At 46.5% G+C, this 21,438-nt stretch overlaps 1 protein-coding gene across 7 annotated transcripts in view; it reads right to left on the bottom strand.

Annotated features, from left to right (window-relative positions):
- Positions 1-21,438, bottom strand: part of LOC146871815 (plasma membrane calcium-transporting ATPase 4-like) — a 1,579,909-nt gene that overhangs the window by 1,319,415 nt on the left and 239,056 nt on the right. For 2 of the 7 annotated variants that reach the window (XM_085651681.1, XM_085651699.1), the window contains exon 1: positions 6,602-6,970. The exons of the other annotated variants lie outside the window; for them this stretch is intronic. The gene's annotated coding sequence lies outside the window, so the exon portion shown is untranslated. Of the gene's footprint in view, positions 1-6,601; positions 6,971-21,438 lie in introns of those variants that run through there. 7 annotated transcript variants of the gene reach the window in all.

Raw genomic sequence — 21,438 nt, 5'->3', positions numbered from 1 at the left:
CCATTACTCACCTTTTGAATTCCCAAGCTCCAGAATGGATAAGTGAACCTTACAGCAATTGCTCCCATGTGGTGACACCATCGAACTCATCTGCGGCCTCGTTCCACCTCCAGGAGGTAATGGCGCAGAGCTGTCTTTAGGAGCCACCCATGTATGCAGACATTCATTAACAACAAAGCATTCCGCGCCCTCAGACACAAATGTCAGTAATAAAATAAGAACCTATGGCAGAGTGCAGAAGTTACCAAGGAACCTTATTCTCACATAGAAGTCCACTCTACAGATCTGGGATGAGGAAGGACTCTGAGGAATCTGTAGTTAATACGTTTTATCCAACAAAAAGTGCATTGCTCTTCCGAAGGATACTTCTAACTTCAGATTCCTCACCTTATGAATCGATACCAAAGCAAACCATCTAAAGCGGCTGCATCTGGGAATGGAATTTACACCAGAGATCCCACTAGACAGAATGGTCAACATGACCCGCCCTGCAGAATTGATTCAAAACAATAGTGCATGGTGCATGAGTGGAAGAAGCAGCCTGACAGAAGTTCAGCATTGGATTGCTCCTAAGTAAAGCCTTGGTAGCAACTCTGGCTTGGGTAGAATGAATCTGAAATCCCTCATGGGGTGCATTATTAGCCAAGGAACAGCAAGCCTTGAAACAGAGAGGCATTCTTCTTGAAAGGGTCTGCTTATAGACACCCTTCCTTTTTTCGCATCAGTGAATCCAAAGATGAGTTTGTCATCTACCTTGAACTCCACTCATCCTATTTAGAGGGATGAAGCTGAGAGAAGAAAGTGAGAAGCATAATGGACTGCCCCACATGGAAATGTATCATCACCTTCTGAAGAAAGAATGTCAGAATCTTGAGCACTAATGTGTTTGGGGAAAGGTGGCAAAGGCCAGCTCGCTAGCACAGTATGTCAAAGTGACACCTACGCAGAAAAAAAAGTCTTAAGGGTCACTTTTCTCAAAGAATAACTGTGAAAGGACTTAAAAGGCATACACATCGAAAATACAAGTACCAAATTAACTTCCTATTGTAAACCAATAGAAGATGCAGGTGGGAACATGTAGGTAAGCCCTTGAAAAAATGCAGCACAATGGGTGATTTGAACAAAGAGGGCTGAACTGGTAAACACATGAAGGTTAACAGGCTGAAAAGTAACCATTAACGGTGCCCACAACAAAGCCTTGCCAGGCCAAGACCAAACAAACAGAACGGTGCCCACAACAAAGCCTTGCCAGGCCAAGACCAAACAAACAGAAGTACATCAGAAAGTTTAGCCTGAAATGGAACCACCAGTCAGGCCATTGTTTCATCGGCTCCTGGCACAACACAGGAAACACCACCCCACTGTACCTCATGCAGTATCATATGAAGGATGTGTTTTCTATTAGAAACTGAACAGGACTGTCACAGGTGAAATGCAAGAAGGCCCTAAGACCCAGCTGGATGGCAAGCACCTCCAGAAAATTGATGTGGTGCCTCCGCTCCATCAGTCACCACAGACCTCTACCTCATCCTCATCCATGAAGACAAACTGACTTTTGACCTCTGTCTCTGAAAGCCAGAAAATGTGACAAGATAAGATTTAAAGGCATGTTTATTGCTCTTTCCCTTTGTTAGCAATAAAGATGCCTTTAAATCTCATTATCTTGTCACCTTTGCTCTGCTTTCAGAGACAGAGGTCAAAAGTCAATTTGTCTTCCTACATTCATTTTTTGTTCTGTGACTGAAGTTAGAGGATTTTCAACTCCCCAGAAAGGGGAGGAGTCCCTAAAAATAGCTTGTTCTGAATAAATCTTGCTCGACAATGAGAGTGGGCGAGAGGATTTTTCAATCCCTGCAAGGGCTTTCTCTCCGATAGGTTATCATTGGAGCTGCCTTGCAACAGCTTACAAGTGTAGCTTCCAAGTGGGAAGAGATGGAGATTCAAAGTTTGGGGTCTCCCTGAACTCACAATTTAATAATACATATTTTAGTGAAGTGGGTTTTTAAATTGCATGTTTGAAAATGCCACTTTTAGAAAGTTGGCATTTTCTTGCTTTACAATTCTCTGCCTCTGTCTGGCTGTGGAATCCACGTCTGAGGGATGGGGACAGTTGGGCTGTTTGTGCATTCACTCTAGACAGTCACACAAAGGAAACTGAGGTGTGCCCTGCATATCTTGATGGTCCATCGCCAGGCTGATGGGTGTTCCTGAGTTACAGTGATGGAGGAGTTGTCACTGACACCTGCATGCGGCTGTGCCTGTCCTCACACAAAGCTGTCTAAACGCCCGTTGCGTGTCTAGAGCCAGGTCAGGGAAAAGCAGGGTCTTGTGTACTACAGAGACCTTTCTTTGAAATTTGCCTACTTCAAAGGCAGAAACTGGTACAAGTACTGGAGCTGTGACACCATAACTTCAGTACCCTTTTGGACGAAGAGGACATTCTGTCAGGAAGAAGAGCTGGATGCTGTAGGAGGGACTGACACACTGCTTCTTGCTTTATTGTGCTGGCTTGCTACTTCTGTCCTGGAAGTGAAAGGATTGGACTTTGTTTTTTTTTACATACTGCTTTCCAAGGTTCTCCAAGGGCTTGTGCATGCTTGTCTCCTGTTAAGAAGTCTCAGGGCCATCAAAGACTTTACCTACCACTGCTTGGGCTCTTTTGCTGAGAGCCCTGGCTTGCCATGTTGTGCTAAATCCAGTTTCTGGGCCCTTGGAAGTAGAATCTGGTAAATCTGAGAAGAAAATCCATGCATCGACTCCCAGGGCCCGTTTTTCTGATGCAGCACCGCTGTGTGGCCGAAGAATCGACGTAGTGCCTGCCGTACGGCTGAAAGATCACCACAACCCAAGTCACAAGCACCGTGTCACCGACGTCAGTGGTGCACGCTCAGACTCTAGCGCAGGCCCTGCTGTGCAGTTGAAGAAATCAATGCATCACCTGCTTTGCGACTGTGAAAGCGACGCAACACCTGTTCCACCACAGACACAGCACGTCTGGATTTTGGACGCATCATCCTTGGGCGCAGAGTTCTTCATCGACATTGCCCCGAAGTAAGGAACCAAGGCAGTGTGTCCGGATATCGATGCATCACCTTCCCTGTCAGTAAGGAAATGACGCATCACCTCCCCCTACGCAACAGTAAGGAACCAACGCATTACCTCACCTGTCGGTAAGGACCCGATGCATCGCCTTCCCTGGCAGTAGGGAACTGACACATCACCCCCCACTGAGAGTAAGGAACAGATGCATCACTTTGCTTTTCCGGCACCTCACCTCCCATCCACCGGTTTTCGTCTTTGATTTTGGCACATCCAAGGTACTTTGTTGTAAAAGTAAAACATCCACAGATCTCTGTGGACTGAACTGATTGAACCTTTTAAAAGTGATATCTTCACTTGTGTCTGCTGGATTTTTTTCATTTTGGTCTTGTTTTATTCAGATAAATATTGGTTATGTTTCTAAACTGGTGTGGTGTCCATTTGTAGTATTTTCACTGTGTTACTGTGTGTGCATGTACACATGCCTTACACATTGCCTCTGAGATAAGCTGGACTGCTCATGCCAAGCTACCTAGGTGGTGAGCAGGGGTTATCTTAGCTATGCGACTCCCTTACCTGGACTACAATAAGGGTCCCTACTTAGGCAGGGTGCCAAACTCTGCCAACGAGTACCCCCCAATTCTAACACATATTATAAGAATTATAGGCAAGTTAAACAAGTTAATTAGGACTAAGCAAATTTAACCATGTTTAAAGGGGGAGCACAGAACCTTTGTTCCTGTTTAGCAGGGGTAAAGTGTACAGAGTACTAAGTCCAGTAAAAACAGGGCTTAGAAAAATACAAAAGTCTGGGGTGGCAGATTTCCTAGTACGATACGCTATGAACAATACCATTCCATGATGGGTGCCCAGTTTAGAAGCAGAAGCCACAAAGGACAAGACCCACTGCAGAATAAATAAACAACTACCAAGCAACTGCCTGGGGAGCTAGGTACACTCTGAAAAAAACCTAGAAGCAAAGAAGTGTAAAAAATCCTACTTAAGCAGAAAACAGAGAAGTAATGGACTGCCTTATAAACCCCTACCTGATGTCCATGCCATATGCCATCATCCACCGAGCAATAGAACCAATAGTTGAGAGGAGCTGATCCATGCTATATGTTGTCATGAGCAGGAGGAAGATGTGAATGACACTAGAAAAGAAAACTGACCGAAGAGGGCTGACCCCAAAGTATATTTATGTTTATATATATGTTTTAATTAACTGTTTTAATTACAATATCATGGGTACACACCTATCGCTGCCAGGCCAGACCTAAAAATTACACACTTCTAAATGCAATGCATAAAACTACAAATAGGTACAAAATTACAATTGGCACAACAACATGGAACTTTCTAAAGAAAGTCTAGCTAAGATTATCACAGTGTAAATATTTTCATCCCAGGGAGTAACCAATGCCAAAACACTTGTGTACAATGGTAACCTGTCCTATTCCATGCAACAAAGTACCCATCTGCAGGCTTTAACACAGTGTACTAACAATCCACCACTAAATACTGACATTACCATGCATTTCACAAAGGGTTTGCCTACTGCCCATGTTATAATTCTTCATAATCAAGAGATCAGACCTATACTATATAGCATAACTTTCCTCAAATGAACCAATCAGGCCTGCATGCTTTGATCAATGGCTTGTCGTCATAACACATGTAGGTCTACTATACTAGGTATATGCTTTAATCCAACGCAAAATAGGCAATCTTTCTTAGCGGCAGCTCACCCCTACTGTCCAATTGAAAGTTTGTATAGAATATCCACAAAGGGGTGGATCCTAAGTCCCTCTCAGTTCCACTTCTTAAACTTTTTGGGGGTGATCACTTAAGGTACCGCAACATCTGAAGCATAAAGCCAGACAAAATAAAAATAAAAAATAGCAAGGGTGGTAGGACTAGACTTACCTGCTGCAACCAAACCATAATGTGCTGAATTAAGGCTCACGGTTTCCTTTTTTTACAGTTAAATCTAGACAGAAAACCATCTATTTTCTTGTTGGTAATTATTTTTAATTATGGATAAGTAAGTAAAAAAGGTTTTCTTTTGGATGATTCTCACTAATGTCATTCAAGAACCCTAGGTCAATAGATTTTCAGGTTTACAGGTAAGGGAGCTAAAAAAAATTATAAAGATTTCCTTATGAACTTATAGAATTGTGGATAAGTAACAAGAATAGAGAGCGAGAAAAGTGCTTGCTCACTTTCCTTCACTAAATGCAGCAACCAATTACAAACAAGCCCACTACCATGATCCATAACCTATTTTAGATACTTTTCTCACATCTGTGTGTGAAAAAAGCTCTTAGGTATTTTAAAAGAACCCTCACCCACCAATGCTAGTTAGTGGCATGCTTCATCATAGGGTTCCCACCCAAGACACCTCGTGCATCTGGGTGTGCTGCGACGACTGATTACAGCGGAGTGGGTTTTGTTTGGTGAGTCTCAATTGAGGTGGAAAAGTGCTTTTAAAACTGCCTCTAGGTTACCCACCAAAGAAGATAATTTTAATCATGGTAACCTAGGGCAAGGTATAAAAACAGTGGCGGGTGTGCTCTGAGACCGTGATGATGTCTCACATCCCAGGTCTACATGTTTGAGCCGTTTTAGTTAGAATGCCAGTAGGTCATAAATGGCTTTCTTCAGGACCAGTGAAGCATGCACGCGGTATTTATATGACAGTTCATACCTTACGATTGTTGTGCCACTTTTCTCAAGTTTCTGTGGTAAACAAATTTTAAAAAAAGACATCATAGTTATATGGTAGTCATTGGATACGTGCAGCACGGCTCATGTACTAGCAGCACGTTTAAATCGTGCACTGTGTTCCCAACATGCTGGAACATCCGCGTTACTTCGAGAAAGATCTCATTGACTTTCTCACTTACCCACCACAATAAATTAAATGTGGTGAGTTCAATTATATTATATTGACAATGCAGAATGCAGGCCATCTTCTTGTATTAAGTCAATATAAGCATTCTTTTTAGCAGTGCGATGTGTGAAACGTGCATCGTATGAACACGTTCAGGCTTGAAGTGTACATAAACAGATCTGCAAAAATGGTAGTGTAAAGAACCATAGCGTAACCTTAGCATTACGAGTGCATTAAAAATAGTGATCCTCTTGAAATACATACATGTTGTGGAGTACTCCCTTATAACATGAAAGCTTTGATGGAGTGACCCTCACACACTGGGGCACAAACATAATCAGACAAAGCCCTAGCCCATCTTGGCATCATTAAACACAAAATAATGATGGATAGATAAAATTAGCAAAATATAAATAAGGGTAAATACTGACGGCAAAAAAATAGCATAAAAACTGGAGCCCAAGCCAAAAAGCCCTTAGTATTTCAAATGTGTCCAGATTTCATCAAAATAATAAGAACTACGCACGGTGTGCTCCTCAGCAGAAAGCATGCAGGTTTTGATTCGATTGAATAACATTCGCCGGGAGCACATTAAGTACATACACAGAAGGCTACTGCCCTTGCAGATCCTCATGCAGGCCTGCCCATGGCAGACAGCACTATATTTACCGAAACGCATTCCACAGGGTGGGGGATTCCTCCTCCGTGACTTCCTGCCCAGAATAGCTGCTGCCGCCCCTGCACGCACTGTCATGGGTTGAACTGAGGCAGGGAGACTGAGACCTAGGAAGCCGCAGTGCAGCCGCATTTGGACGGAAAAGGAGGGAGCACAGAATGGCACACGGCAGGGTCCTGCTTAGAGGCTCGCTATTTAAGCCTGCTATCCCCTGAAGGAGAACATCGAAGCTGGATGTGGGCAAGGCAAACACTGCATAGAGGGCGCCGCCATTATGGTGGTCCGGCCAGCCCCCAAGAAGGGAGGGGCAGGGGTCGCCCGCCACTGGATGACCGGCCCTGCCCCACCTCCTCAACAAACCTATCCGGCGTGAACCGGAAGCACTTCAGGTGTTTCCGGTTCTCACGTTCGGCCAATGTCGGGGGCAGGCAGGTTTAGATCGGCCTGCCCCCAGCAACCTTTAAAGAGGGGCAGCGGGAGCAAGAGTAGTCTCTTGTCTTCTCCCGCTGCACCTAGGGGTACCCGGGCCACCAGCGGCCCCTTAAACTCGTTTTTTCTTTATCTTGCAGGTTTTACCAAGAAGCGGATCGGACGTTTTGCTGTTGTCGAAGGAGCATCGAGTGGGGAGCAGCTACGACAAGCGAGGATCAGCTGTTCGGTGTGCGGAGGAGAAGGCGCGCGGCCCCTGCCTGAGACCGGGTTAGCGAGTGAGGAACGGATCGGGCGTTTTGCTGCTAGCATCGAGTACGAGAGCTGGATCAGCTGTTTCTGTGTGCGGAGGAGGCGCGAGCGGTGAGCCCAGCGAGTCGCGTCTGTGCGTGTGGGGCTGTGTGTAGCGCGAGCGATGCGCTGGCACACAGGGGGAAGCAAGTGCACGATAGAGGCTTGCGCGCTCAGGGGGAAGTGTTCAAATCCCTGGTGTACTATCGGTGGAAAGGAGTCACTCTGGCCTAATGGTTAAGGTCTTAGACTCTTACTCTGAAGATTTGATGTTCAATCCCTGGTCTTTCAATGTCACTGTTTGCTCAGTCTAAAGTGTAGGCAATGGTATTTCTTTCAGTTGGGAAGTAATTTTAGCAGCAGTGATTGGGTGTGCAAGGCATAGGGAACATTGAGGTTTTTGGGAATTGTGGGTTGGTGTAAGTTGCTGTGAGGGGTGCCATCGGATATCAGCAGCACCTACTGTTATGTGGGAAATCTGATTGGTGCGCTTTGTTGTGGGGGCATCAGTTGTTCCTGATCTTTAGCTGGTCAGCAATACGTTTATCCCTGATTAAGCAGATCTGTTGTTGCCAGCATATTGTATCCCTGACTAGCGTGATCTGCCCCTTTTAAACAATTTTACACTGTACATGAATGCTGCAACTGTGCTGCATGTAACATTGGAGGGGGTCAATTTGGACGGTCAATAGGGCATCATCTAGTTGTGTGGCGGGTTACTGGTCATTTGTGTCTCTTCTGTTTCAGGAATACTCCGGAATACAGCTGGGTCAGAGTTTTGCGAAGGTGCTAACAGCAAGCCTGAACTTCTAAGCGTAATTGGTGAGAGTATCTTTGGGTGCAGGGGGTGCTGCGCAACTAGCGTTAGGTAAGGGTTTGGGCAGTGTCCCAGATCAGTGGGCAAAGGGGGTTGCGAGTCATCTAGTACGCAGTGCGCTTAGCGGGAGCACAATGGCACCAAAAGTGAGACTTATGGTAAAGAGATCTCGCACGGATGTTATGTTGGAGGCCTTAATGCAGCAAGTGCAGGTTATGGGGCAGGCCCTGTTGCGTTTACAAGATAAAGTGGATGGTCGGGGGGGAGGCGGAAGGCGAAACCGAGTGCAGAGCCGGTAGTACCGGCAGGAGGGTCAACGCCGGCAGTTCCAACAGGAACACAGAAGCCGGCTGACTCTGCTGCAGCAGGTATGATCAAAACCCTGCCGCCACTAGGTTTGGGAGAACTGCGTTCATCTAGGGAACAGTTGGGGCAGCATTTGTATCAAGAGACAAAGGAAAAAATATGGAAATGGGGTGTACCTTAACATATTTTTTTTGTTGATAGATGAGGCAGACAGGGAAGAAGATAGGAAAAGCAAAGAGTGGTTGCTCCCCCGGGAATGGGCGAGTGTGGCCATGAAATACAGAGTTGAGGAAAATTTGGCAAATTGGGTGCAGGCATTCACCATTTACACAGCAATTATGCTAGAACGTTTCCCGGAAATGGGTTCAGAAATGGCGTGCCACCAGAACAGAATAACGGTAGCGCAGGCCTCCCAGGTGGGTGATGGGTAGAAGCAATATGATAAAGAATTTAGAAGGGCAAAGCCCCACGATCCAACCCTAAGTTGGAATCAGACAGACATGTTTATCCATTTGGTGCAAGGCCAAACAGAGGGCCACAGGGGGCCAGTGCCAGAGAATGGTAGGTTTCAGCCCTTTCGTGCAGGCCCCTCAGGCTATGCGGGGAGCGCCGCAGGGAGGACGGGAAATGCAGGCAAAAAAGGGGTGTGTTTTGATTTCAATAAAAAGACCTGCAACAGGGCTCCCGGCACGTTTAGGTTCAAACTTAATTGTGGCTTCTGTGGAAACGCATCCCACCCAGAGTCCAAGTGTCTCAAAAAGTCCAGGGAGAGGGGTGCCAGGAAGCAGGATTGAAGGTATTTCACTGGAATTAGCCAGCTCCCCCGTACACATTGCCGCCATGATACCTTGGTTAAACACTTACAAATGCCCAGAAGCTGCACGAATTATCAGAGAGGGGTTCCTGACCGGTTTTAGGATACCGGCACAGGGTTACAAAGGGGTGGCGTACTGCAAAAATCAGATATCAGTTAGGGAAAATGGTACTATTGCAGCGCAAAAAATTGAGAAAGATCAGACTGGGGAGAGTAGCAGGCCCATTTGATAGCATTCCAATGACTGATTTTGTATGTTCACCCCTGGGAGAGGTGCCCAAGAAAGTGCAAGGTGAATTCCGCCTAATACACAATCTGTCAGCGCCACGGGGGAATTCAGTGAATGAAGCGATTCCTGACGCATTGTGTAGCGTAAAATATGCATCTTTTGACTAAGCGGTAGATATGCGGAGGCATTTAGGGCAGGGTGCATTGCTAGCAAAATGTGACATTAAATCCGCTTTCCGTTTGTTGCCTGTGCACCCGTTGGACTTTCACCTGCTGGGTTTCCAATTTCAAGGACAGAACTATGTGGATAAATGCATGCCAATGGGTTGCTCAGTGTCTTGTGCCTATTTTGAGAAATTTAGCTCATTCTTGGAATGGGCTTTCAGGCAGGGCTCGGATCACCAACTGGGCACCGGAATCAGAGGAGTGCGGTGATGCATTGACAGGGTTCTGCGCTCTCATGCAAGAGTTCGGGGTGCCATTGGCACCTGGCAAAACGGTGGGCCCTAGCACAAAGATAGAATTCCTGGGGATCGAGTTGGATTCCGTCCAAGGGGTGTCCAGGTTACCTGAGCAGAAGGTTGAGGCTTTCGGGACAACGCTACAGCAGTGCTTAGCAAGGGAGAAGGTGACTCTGCATCAGCTACAAGTGGTGGGTCAGTTGAATTTTGCACTTCGCATAATTCCCATGGCACGCCCATTTTCCTGCACCATCGCACATGCCATGTCCGGCCTCCGAGAAAAGCACCACCACACTAGGCTATCCAGCGAGGTCAAGCAGGACATGCTCATTTGGAAGGCATTTCTGCGCGATTTCAATGGTAGATGGTGTGGCCTAGCCCACCCAGAACCAGCCCTGAACTGGGTCTGATGACAGACGCGGCGGGCAGTGAGGGTTTTGGTGCCATTTTGGGGTCTGCTTGGGTTGCACAAAGGTGGCCAGGGTGGTGGAGGGATACAGGCATCACAAGTAACATTAGCTTTCTGGAGCTCTTCCCCATACTGGTGGCCTTGGAGGTGTGGCCTGAGCAATTGAGAGATCAATCTGTGATATTTTGGTCGGACAACATGGCCGTGGTGGAATGCATTAACAACCAAGCAGCCAAGTGCAGCTTGATCCTGAGACTGTTAAAAGAGTTCGTGTTGCAATGCATGAGGTTGAATATACTGTTTAGAGCTAAACACGTACCGGGTGTATTAAATCATGCGGCGGATGCATTGTCTCGTTTTAAATTGCAGGCTTTGAGGTCCCACCTCCCAGAGGCAGCACTGCACCCAACACCTTTTCCCGAACTACTTTGGCAGCTTGGTGCCCCCCAATATCGGACCTCGTGGCAGCCAGCCGAACGCAAAGGACCAGGAGAGCGTATGAAGGGGCGTTTTGGTCTTTTTGTCAGTGTTTGGGGGACAGTTGGGAGCAGGAATGGCATGACCCGTGTGCGGTGGTCACTTATCTCGGTTTCTTGAGGGAGGAAGGGCGCACAGTACCGGCAGGTAGACGCCACATCAAGGCCATATCCTTTTTTGCAAGAAGAATGAAGGATCCCACAAGGAATTTCGTGGTGCGCCAGGCTTTAAAGGGGTGGCAACGCCTACAAGGGGCACAGCCAGATGGGCGGAGGCCAATAGGTCTGAGCACATTAGCTAAGTTACTGGTCGCTTTGCACCAAGTGTGTATTTCCCCTGGAGAGGTTCAGCTGTTCCAGGTGGCTTTCCGTCTGGCGTTTTACGGCGCCTTCCGGGTGGGGGAACGGTTATCAAGAAACAAGGCAGACTGCCAAGGGGGCCTACAGGTTGAGCATGTCAAGTTGAGTGGGGATTCCATTTGGATCACGTTGCCCAGGTCTAAGATGGATAAGGGAGGAAGGGGCGAGAGCATAGTACTTCACAGGGTAAATGATAGCACCTGCTGCCCCGTGGCTAGCCTAGAGGTTTTTCAGGCACAGCGGCCGTCGGCTGCCTCAGGGACACTCCTAATACATCAGGACAGGTCACTCCTCACTATTTTTCAATTCAAAAGAGTCATGGCTTTAGCCATGCAAAGCGCTGGCTTAGATCCAGCAAATTTTGGAACTCATTCCTTTAGGATTGGAGCAGCCACGCAGGCAGTGGCCCTGGGTCTAGGGGGGGGGGGGGGGGCAGGTAAAAAGGATCGGCAGGTGGTCCTCCAATTGCTATAAACGCTACGTACGGCTGCACATGCTATAATATAGCTACACCATCACGTTTGGTTCCTCTTGGGCGTCAGGTTAAATGCGTGTTTTCCTTCTGTGACTCAGGAGGAAACTCGCAACAAATGATACATTGTTTCGTTAGGCAACACGTTTTTGTGGATATGTTAGCCAGTAAAAATAACCGGTGCACTGATGTTGTTCAATGTTGTGTTTGCCTAGAGTTTCTTCATCCTGTGAATCAGGGGAGAAATCTGCGTCTATCCGCACTTATGACAAGAAGAAGCCACAGGATTACTTGGGCAGACGTCAGTCAACAGTGCAGGAACGAACGGCTCAGGTCATGGCCCACGCTCACTTTGGGTGCCCGCAACAACAGAAAGTGTGGCTCATTGGCCACTCCTATGTGCGTCCTTTACAAACGTATTTTTCAGATGTTCACGAGGCAAGAGCGCGGAAGTTGGGTGCTAAGCTTTTATGGGCAGGGTGGATTGTGCGTGGGACAATTCAGGGACCTGGTGAACCGCTCTTTAATGCAAAGTAAGGGACCACCAGCGATCTGGATCCTGCACCTCGGGGGCAACGACTTAGCACGCATAGGGCGACGACGGTTAGTTGAGGAGCTACTTAGTGAAGTGGGGTGGTTGGCAAGACAGTGCCCCGAGGCAATCATAGTCTGGTCTCACATGATCCCAAGGTTCCACTGAAGGGGGGTAATCAGTCCAGGCATTGAACCACGCAGTGAAGCGGGTCAACAACAAATTTGATAAACTTTACAGGACGGACAAATTGAAACCCATAGGACATGGGTATATTCGAGGTGAGCAGTTTTTTCTCCAAGACGTGGTTCATCTATCATCCAGGGGGAATGGGGCGTTTATGGAAGATAATGTGTTATTTTTGTTAAAGTGTGAGGGTTTCGTGCGAGAGGGTTGCGTGCAGTGTCCATTTTTGATGTTTATGCAAATGCCGATTTTTGTTAAATAGAGTGCTTTCATGCTGTACGATATCAAAAAGCCCGTACTATTTGCTATTGTGCACAATGGAAAAATATGAAATGTCTCGATCCTTAATAAATGTGTTCCCCTAGCCATGCCCCTAAAACCAGCTCTAACCCCGCCCCCAAACTCCACCCATAGTCTGCGACTCAGTTTGGAGAGTACCTGCACTTATTTTTCTCCATTTAAAGGACTATGTAAATCAGACTACAAACCCTAGAATGCAAAGCAGAAACCTTGACGGGGGGAGCTGCTCATGAATGGACCATACAAACATGGGACCTCCGCGGGTTTTGCGGTTTTGGCTCCAGGGACAGAAACATTACAGTCAACAGATGACTCCATGCATTCAGGGACCCCATATTCCAGTTTGGGGTTTCCCTTTTCAAATCACTGCATTCCAGTGTGTTACTCCTACTGGTTTAGTTGACGTGAACCACTAATATAACTCGCAGAAAGCACTAGATCATTAAAAAAAGCCCACAATTGGAAAACTGTGCTTCGGGTGTCATTGAGAAACTTAATAACCTTAAATTGTCTTTGCAAGTCATGAGTTACAGTTTCAAACTTTGTAACAATTAATCTATCTGAAAAAGCTGAAAGCAATGTAACTATTGACGCCCTGTGCAGTACTGCTAGGGCAGAGCTTTCAAGTTTCCCAGCTCCATCCGTCAGTAGCTCAACCAGGCTGGGTGTTTTCTTTGCATTCTGGGACTTGTAGTCCAGATGGTTTTAACAGGGCTACTAGTCCCACAAGGCAAAGAAATACACCTGGACTCACTTGTGAAACTTGGACTCTTTCGGACGCTACCAGTGTCAACTAGTCAAAAATGCTCGCTGGAGGAAAATGTGCACTGCTGCTGTTTAGTGGGCCAACTTCCCACCAGTAAATCCCTAAGAAACTGTTCCACTGGCTGGGTGTTCCTCCAGGCCCACCTGTCCTCGAGAACTTGTGTGGGGTCTGTGGAAGACGGGGCAGAAATAAGATAGTTGCGGGTTCGATCTTATGTGACAAAGATGTCATCTAACATATTACCCCCCAACACCAGCTCAAAGCAAAAGATTTTGTAGTCAGAGCCGCCGAGTAGTGAAAATAACTGCTAAACTGACCGCTGTGTGAGAACGGACCCCACACCTCTGGCCTCCCCTTCCCCAATCCCAATTATCTGAGCCTCCTCCAGTTACACCAAGCGCCGGAGATTACTCAAACTTTTCATCCAGAACAAAGGCGGGAGTGCCGATAACTAACGGGTGAGGCCAGCCAAGCACCGTGCTGTGCAAGTTAGTTGTTAGTGAGAGGCCTCTTAAAACCCTCCGAAGCCCCCCCCCCCCCCCCCCGGCCATGTTCAATCAGTGGATAACGCAGCTCTCAATCCAAATGGCGCTTATTTTAGTTTGGGGCCACATTGCCCCCCCTCTCCCCAGATTGCCTGATGAAGTCCCCTTCTACTCCTGCACACGGGACACTCATTCGGCAGAGGGGTTGCTTTGCTAAACCCTCCGAATAAGACGTGTGAGCCCTGCGTTTCAAAAACACCTCCTCGAACACCGTTCCACAGAGGTTAAAATAGCCCTTGTGTGGACTACTTGCTCAGTAGAACAACTTAATGCCATTGAAACAAGGGGAGAGGATGTGGCCTTACCGCTAGAGCTGCCGGTTTTGGAGTTGGGGAACCTGGTTCGAGCCTCGGCTCAACATCCTGTGAATCTGTGCGAATCACTTAATCTCCCCCATGGCCTTCCAAAAATGAATGTGTCCTTGTGTAACATAACTGGTGCTCATGTAAAGCGCTCCAATACCTTCGGGAGGAGTGGTCTATATAAATCTGCAACATTTAAAAAAAACAATCACTCCTATTGTCTAGCGCCTAGAATGATTGAGGCTTGTGTTGTGCATTATAAATTTGACATATCTGGAAAGACCCAGCAGCGTCTGGGCACAGAACAATGGCTTCACATCTTCAAGTGCCCGTTAGGTTAACCAACAAGTAAAAAAAAAAAGAATTAAAAAAACACACCACCAAAGGGCTGCTTCACTACAACCACAATTTGGAATCCATGTTTGTTGTGTAGTATTCCTTGGCGGGTTTCAGAAATCTCTGAACTTTGTGCTATTGAGGATTGGTGGGGGGTGTCAAAGTTGGCATATATGTCTGTAGAGCAGGGACCTTCAAACTGGGGGGCTGGCCTTAACTGACCAGGGGGGCGGGGCAGGCTCTCGTTAAAAGAAGCATCATCCTGATAACAGTGCCTCGACTCGGATTATAACAAACAAGCATGAGAACAGGCAGTAACAAGTTGCCAGCAGTGCAAGTACAAAAAAACTAGAAAGACATTTATGTTAAAATCTATTTTTAAACAGGTTTTTCAGTCATATATAATATCGTCTTCGTTTGTATAAAAGTAACAAAAATGCTTAACACTTTTTATTATAACTTTTCAACATAGTGCACAGCAGACAATGCTCTACAACATAGCCAAAAGTTCAGGCTAAACACATAAGGTCCCAAAGGCGAGACCTATTGGCTATGCCAATGCTTGTTTTTTTTTTTTAACGTTCAGCCAAACTGCAAAGCAACTGCACTGCTGCACAACATGGAAAAAAAATTGACAAAGCCAACAGCAGCTCTTGCATAAGCGAGTCCTATTGGCTTTGACAATGTTTGCTGTTTCTTCATATTACCAGATACAATATGATTCATATGCACACACACGACAAAATGCAATCCACTTTCTAAAACCAGCTGTTATTTCTAAGACTAACAAGTGTTGTGCGAGCCTTTGAGCATTACATGTTTCCACGTCCGTGTTAAGCAGACCACTCTATCCAAAACTAACGGGATTGTGACTATATCTCAGTATTTCTTACACGGCGAGGCATGCCCCTTAACTATAGGTGTACTAAGTACATCCTATAAAGAGTCATAAAACATGAAATTACATAAGCAATAGACCAACGCACACCTATAGTTTTCCATTTCTGGGATATGCTTCTCTAAAATTGACGTCCTGAGAAAAGCGGATTACTAGCAAAATGATATTTTTGAGATTTTGTAAAGCGAGTGAAAGCAACAGTACGGAGCGCAGCCGTAGGGAAACGCAGGAACGGACAAAGAACGGACACAAACACGGAGAAAAAGAGAAAGGTGGAAAAGGACAGCATGGAAAAGTGAAAGGGAATAAGCATGGGGATGCAATTGCACGAAGCAGGATCAGGAGGGAGACGAACTAGAAACACATGCACTCTGATTATTGCAAGTTGAAGGAAAAAAAGCAGCCCAGGCCACTAGTGCGATCAGCAAAGGGACGCTCACAAAGAAAGTAGTATCTGGGTCACGCTGCAGGCAGGGCACAAGTCGAGGAAACACGCAGGTAAACGGTGTCCACCCACTATTTTCACAGGGTGAACGCCGTCCACCCTGCAAGAAGTGGACCCCACTCAAATATGTTGAATTGTCCCAGTGTAATTTTCAGACACCGGGACCAGATTCAACAGCATCTGCACACTGTCTGCTTTCGTTTCCAGCAGCAACGTGCAGATGGTGAGGGGGGGATCTTTCATATATTCCAGACTCCAGCTGGGCCCATAAGAAAGGCCAACTTTAAGGGGCCATCAGGCCTCCTTTTGTTTCACTATCCTGACTGGGAGCTATCTAAGCCTCGCACTTAGATGCAGATGCAAGGGATGGGAAATAAGGGCACACAGATTGTTATTGCTTCACAAATACTTGAGAGGCATGCTTTTAACATTGTTCAATCCCTGATATGCATGCGCTGCAAGAATGTCAGATGTGTTGGGAGGTTTCAGTATTTACACAAATAATTTACCAAAATGTTGTTATTTCATTTACAGCGCTACTCTTCCCAATGCTGGGTGTCGGAGCACTTTGCATCACACCTACACATTATACATTGACAATATAGTATTTAAATGTGTAAATCAATGTACAAAATGTGTTACAAAAGACAGTGAGGATTACAAGTGAAGGAGTCACATGTCCTTCCCAGCTCACTGTGCTATATTAGAAGGTTTACAATTTATGAAGTGCAAGTAACTAAAGGATCTGTGTTAAAAGCACTAATTCACCTAGCTACATAAAATCACAGTCTGTCATCTGCATTTTAGATGATGTGCTTTGCAGGAGATGCATTAACCCTCTACGCTACTTTGTCAGAACTTGACTAGAGAAAACACAGGTCTCTCCAGCAAATGCATTACCCTCCAAAATTATTCTTACCATTATTATTCTTACCTGGGATTTACTGGGCCCACAAAGATCTCTGCAGCAGGTGCCTTACCCCATAAAATGGTTTTAAATGCATACTTTGTCACCAATTAAGCAGATTACATTTACTGCTACTTGTCTCCTTGTTTTAAACTTTTTGACAGTTTTAAAAAAAGTAAATATAAGGAACTCGTTTACAAGAGAACTCACTTTTTATGACAGCCCGGTGGTGCAGGCCTCAATAATATCTTTGAGGTGACACAAAGCCACCCTGCGTGGCTTTGCATGGCCTCATAGAGGTGGAGTAAGACAAAGCAGCATAAATCGTGGTGTTGCCTAACTCTACATCAAGGAGGTGTTCCATGGGCGATACAGTGGGTTTTCCCATGCAACACCCATGGGTTTCGACACATTTCCAGATTGAGAGGATCTCTAAACCATGGAATGCGTCAAAACTGTGCGCCTCCCCAGGGAAGGAGTAACTAGGAGAAATAACTATTTCTCCTCGTTTTTTCCCTCTTTCTATGTGTGCTACATTTTGCTAGATCTTCAGCCCAGTGCTGATTTTTTTTAAACAGTTGAGGTTGCTTGTGGCTGTGTGTGCCAGTGTGGAGGTTGCCTCTTAAAAATCGCCGCACCTTGAAATAGCGATGGCTCCCCTCTAATTTACATATTTCGAGCGTGTCAGTGTTTCACACGCTGAGCTGCTGCTACATACTTTTGGTTTTCTATGAATGCTCCCCAAGGCCAGGTCTGTAATGAGGTGCATGGGGGGCCACCGTGATCTTTTGGCAAGCAAGTTTTTAAGCCCTCCCTGTTACTACCTGTTAAATCCCATGCCTAACCCCAAGATGGCTGTCACTGTGTTCCCTACCACGTCATGCTACTACTCTGAGAAAAAAACGGATTTCGACCAGACCTCGAACACATCCCCCATCAGGCCTACCCTTCAGGATACCGAATCTGTGAACCTACCTCTGTCCATGGAGACCTAGCCGCTTGACTGACGCCCGGTGGAGCTACCTGATAGCTATAGAGGAGATGGGCTGTGGACTTCCCCCTCGGGCGTCACCTACTCAGCCGGACTTTGGACAGACTCTCCATCTCTCCTACCTCTATCATTTCTCCCTCCTATACCTTTACCCCACCCCCTTACCCTTTTAAGCTCCATTTATTTCGTCTTCCTATGCTCCTGAAATGTTTTCTTGTAACTTGTAACTGATGTAATTTTGTGGATCCTTATGTAAAGTGCTCCGATACCTCCGGGTCTAGCCAGCGCTATATAAAACTCAAATAAATAAATAAAAACGATTTAGACTGCAGAAAAAATCCAAATAAGAGGCAGAGTTGGATCCAGAGTTACAGAACAGCTTAGCACGAAAGAAGCCACAAATAGACACGTGTTGGGAGTGGGAGAAAAACAAGGCGAGTATTACAAATCATATACAACGTGAAAGCAACTATTGTTCTATGCCAAACCGTACTTCGGACTATTGTGCTATATTACAGCTGTACTGTCCTGAATAAAAACAAATATAATCAAAACACATACAAAAGATTGGCTTATTTTAGATCTGGACCAAGGCTATGTGCTCCATTCCTATGGGCCCAGTCGTCTTACTTCGAATATTAACTTGTTTCTAACTTCCCAGCTGAAAGCAATTTCAAACAAGGGAAACAAAGGAGCTGTTCTGGGACCAAATGTGTTAAAAAATGCAACCACAGACTGCAAAACAAAGTGTTCCCAGCATGCACTGCCCGCGAAACGAGCAAGCTGGTTCCAATTTAGAAGCTGTAAAAGTGTTCCATGCAGTAAGCAGGCTAATTAAAGGGGGGAGAACGGAGGACACAGTAAGAGAAAAGCTATGTTTATGAGCAAGAAAAAACAAAGTATGGAGGCCGAAGAGGAAGCCTGGCACTGTGATTCACTGCAAGAATATGCACGCAGGCTGGACACAACAAACACTAAATTCTATGCACGTGTGTCACAGCAAACGCTGAACCTATTTCACCGAACACATCTCTGAAGGTAGAGAAAGCGGATCTGCTAGCACTGGAAGCACTGCGACAGCACGCACTGAAAGCAGAAATCTATGTACCCGGCATTTCAGAGACTGAAAACGTGCGACTCGAAGCAATAATTCCAAAAACTGAGTTTAGCACGCCACACACTAAGAGATAGCTCTACTTTGACATAACGAGAGAGCCTTTGCTCAGACGGCGTGGGTCGGCACACTTAACTCCTGACCCTCCACACCCTACGGGTGCTTAACGCAACCTGCATGCATTGTGGCACTTCACACTCTGAACGCAGGACTACACGCTATGCGGCACACAACTCACTGCGGCATGCCGTGCACTAGTGAGACACTCCGGGCACTAAACACATTACTAAGCTACCGCTTGAACTGGGTGTGGCCCTCCCATTCCATGCACTGACACTGTGGCATTCTAAAAGACGTAAGGATACACTCTCCTCAGTTAGTAGCACCTGCAGGGAAGCAGGGTTTTTGTGGATGCTGGGAAGTCACTGAATATGTGGGGAATGCTGCACTTCCCCAACTTAATCCAAGTTTACTATTTTTACTATTGTAACCCCAAATCTAGAATTTTTTGAGCAATGATAAAAATTGTGCAGCAGGAACACGTGGTCGCGGACCCACCAGTACAGGCCGGAGCGGAGGGATTGCGGTATCAGGGCACTCAGGAGGAGGACAAGAGAAGGGTATTGGATGGAACATGAAGTGGCTGCTGGGACAAGTGGATTTAAATATTTACGAATAAGGGGAAACTTCAAAGCCAGAGCTTCGCCTTACCTGCTGGGGGACTCCTCTGCTGCCTTGCCGTGCTGGTGTTGCTGCTGCCGCTCCTAGGCTCCCTCTCGCTGTGTGTCTCCCCCACCGCCGCCACTTCAGCTCGCGGCCGAGAGCGGGGGGAGACTACAGCCCCCAGGCTCCTTTGCGGCCTCTGACGCCACCCACGCGCCTGGAGGCGCACAAAAGATCGCGGCTCCCTCCGCGTCGCGGGACGTGCGCGGGTGGCGCCGGGCTAAGCCCGGGCAAAGGGCGGGCCCTCTGTGGCCCTCAGAGGCCTGAAGAGCCTGGCCTGGGCCAGAGACCTTGGCGGTGCGTGGTCCGTCCATCTGAGTCTGCCAGCGAGCTTATGTATGTACAACCACTGGGGCATATAGTGTCGATTACCGGGGGTTAGTACACGTGCCATCATCTCGTATACATACTTAATTCTTTCTTGCTGCCAGTAACAACTTTGTTCTGATGGCCAAAGGTAAAAATGACAATATTCTGCATGGGATGGGCACAATGGACAATTATCTGATTAACCTCTTCAGTGCCCATGACGAGATAGTCTCGTCATGGAGCACGGTTGCGCTGTGCCCATGACGAGACTATCTCGTCATGAACCCCACCCACTAGTGCAACGCCCGGCACAGGAGGGGGAAAGGGCGTGGCACTGAAGGGGTTAAGAAGGTGAACCAGATCAATAATGATAGAAGGGCTTCTCTGGGCAAGGATACACATGCCCCTAGCAATCCAATCACTAGTGTAAAGAAAGTTGTATTGGTTTCAGCCCAGGTGCATGATGAGGGGCATGCAGGTCAGCCAGCTAATTCTAGGGTTGATCTAGTGCACGTATCGTCATCCGTAAGACTGAAAAGAAAATATAAAAAAGCTAAACGGAGACATGGGGGGAAGCATGACCATAAAAGAGTAGCAACATCTAACCATTAAAGGGGCTCCCTAACGCAGTTATCACTGGGGAAAAAGGTCCGCTTTGGGGGAGTCAGGGTCTGTACCATCATTGACGAATAATTTAACTAACTTCTCAACAGAACCTATTGGCTTATCTGACTTTGGAGTTAAGGAGGGGGGGGGGGGGGGGGAGTCTCGGCTAGCCTTTGTATTGACGACTCCCCCTTAATTACGCCTGATAATGCTTGTGAGTCCTTGTTGAGTTTCTGTATTAGTAGTGATGACGAAGGGTCATCATATCTCCCTAGATTTTCCCCCTCATCTCCATCAAACTCAAACATTGAGCTTTCACCTGAGGTTGTATGTAAGAAAAGTGGGGGAGGTCTATCATTAAAGTGGCAAACTGAAAATCTGCAGAGGAACTCGACCTCTATTTTGAGGGATGCGATGGACAAAATGACCCCCCTCACAACGCCCTTAGAGGCCACTCACTGCTTTATTAGTGAGGGTGGCCTTTTGGGAAAATTGAGCACCTAGTAAAATCTTTAATGCAGCCCCTTCTGGAAAACATCATGATGATTAATACGCACCTGGATTTAATTTAGAAAAAGGTAGCAGATAATACACTTTCACTTTCTGGTTTGGTGATTGGATTAAATAACTTAAATCCTAGTACATTACCTGCAAAAGTGATGATAGCTACAATACCTGCTCCATCATGTCCTCCCATTACCCTAACATCTAGCCAGATTAGAAAAATGCCATCCTGTCCTTCCCCTATTAACCTGTCAACACCGCCATTGCTGAAGAAAAAGCCTGCCCATAGGACGCAACCACAAA

Source organism: Triturus cristatus, chromosome 1_1 (genome assembly GCF_964204655.1).
Source record: "Triturus cristatus chromosome 1_1, aTriCri1.1, whole genome shotgun sequence".
Taxonomy (NCBI): Eukaryota; Metazoa; Chordata; class Amphibia; order Caudata; family Salamandridae; genus Triturus; species Triturus cristatus.
Note: the sequence above shows the minus strand (reverse complement) of the source record. Positions and strands in the feature narration are given on the sequence as shown.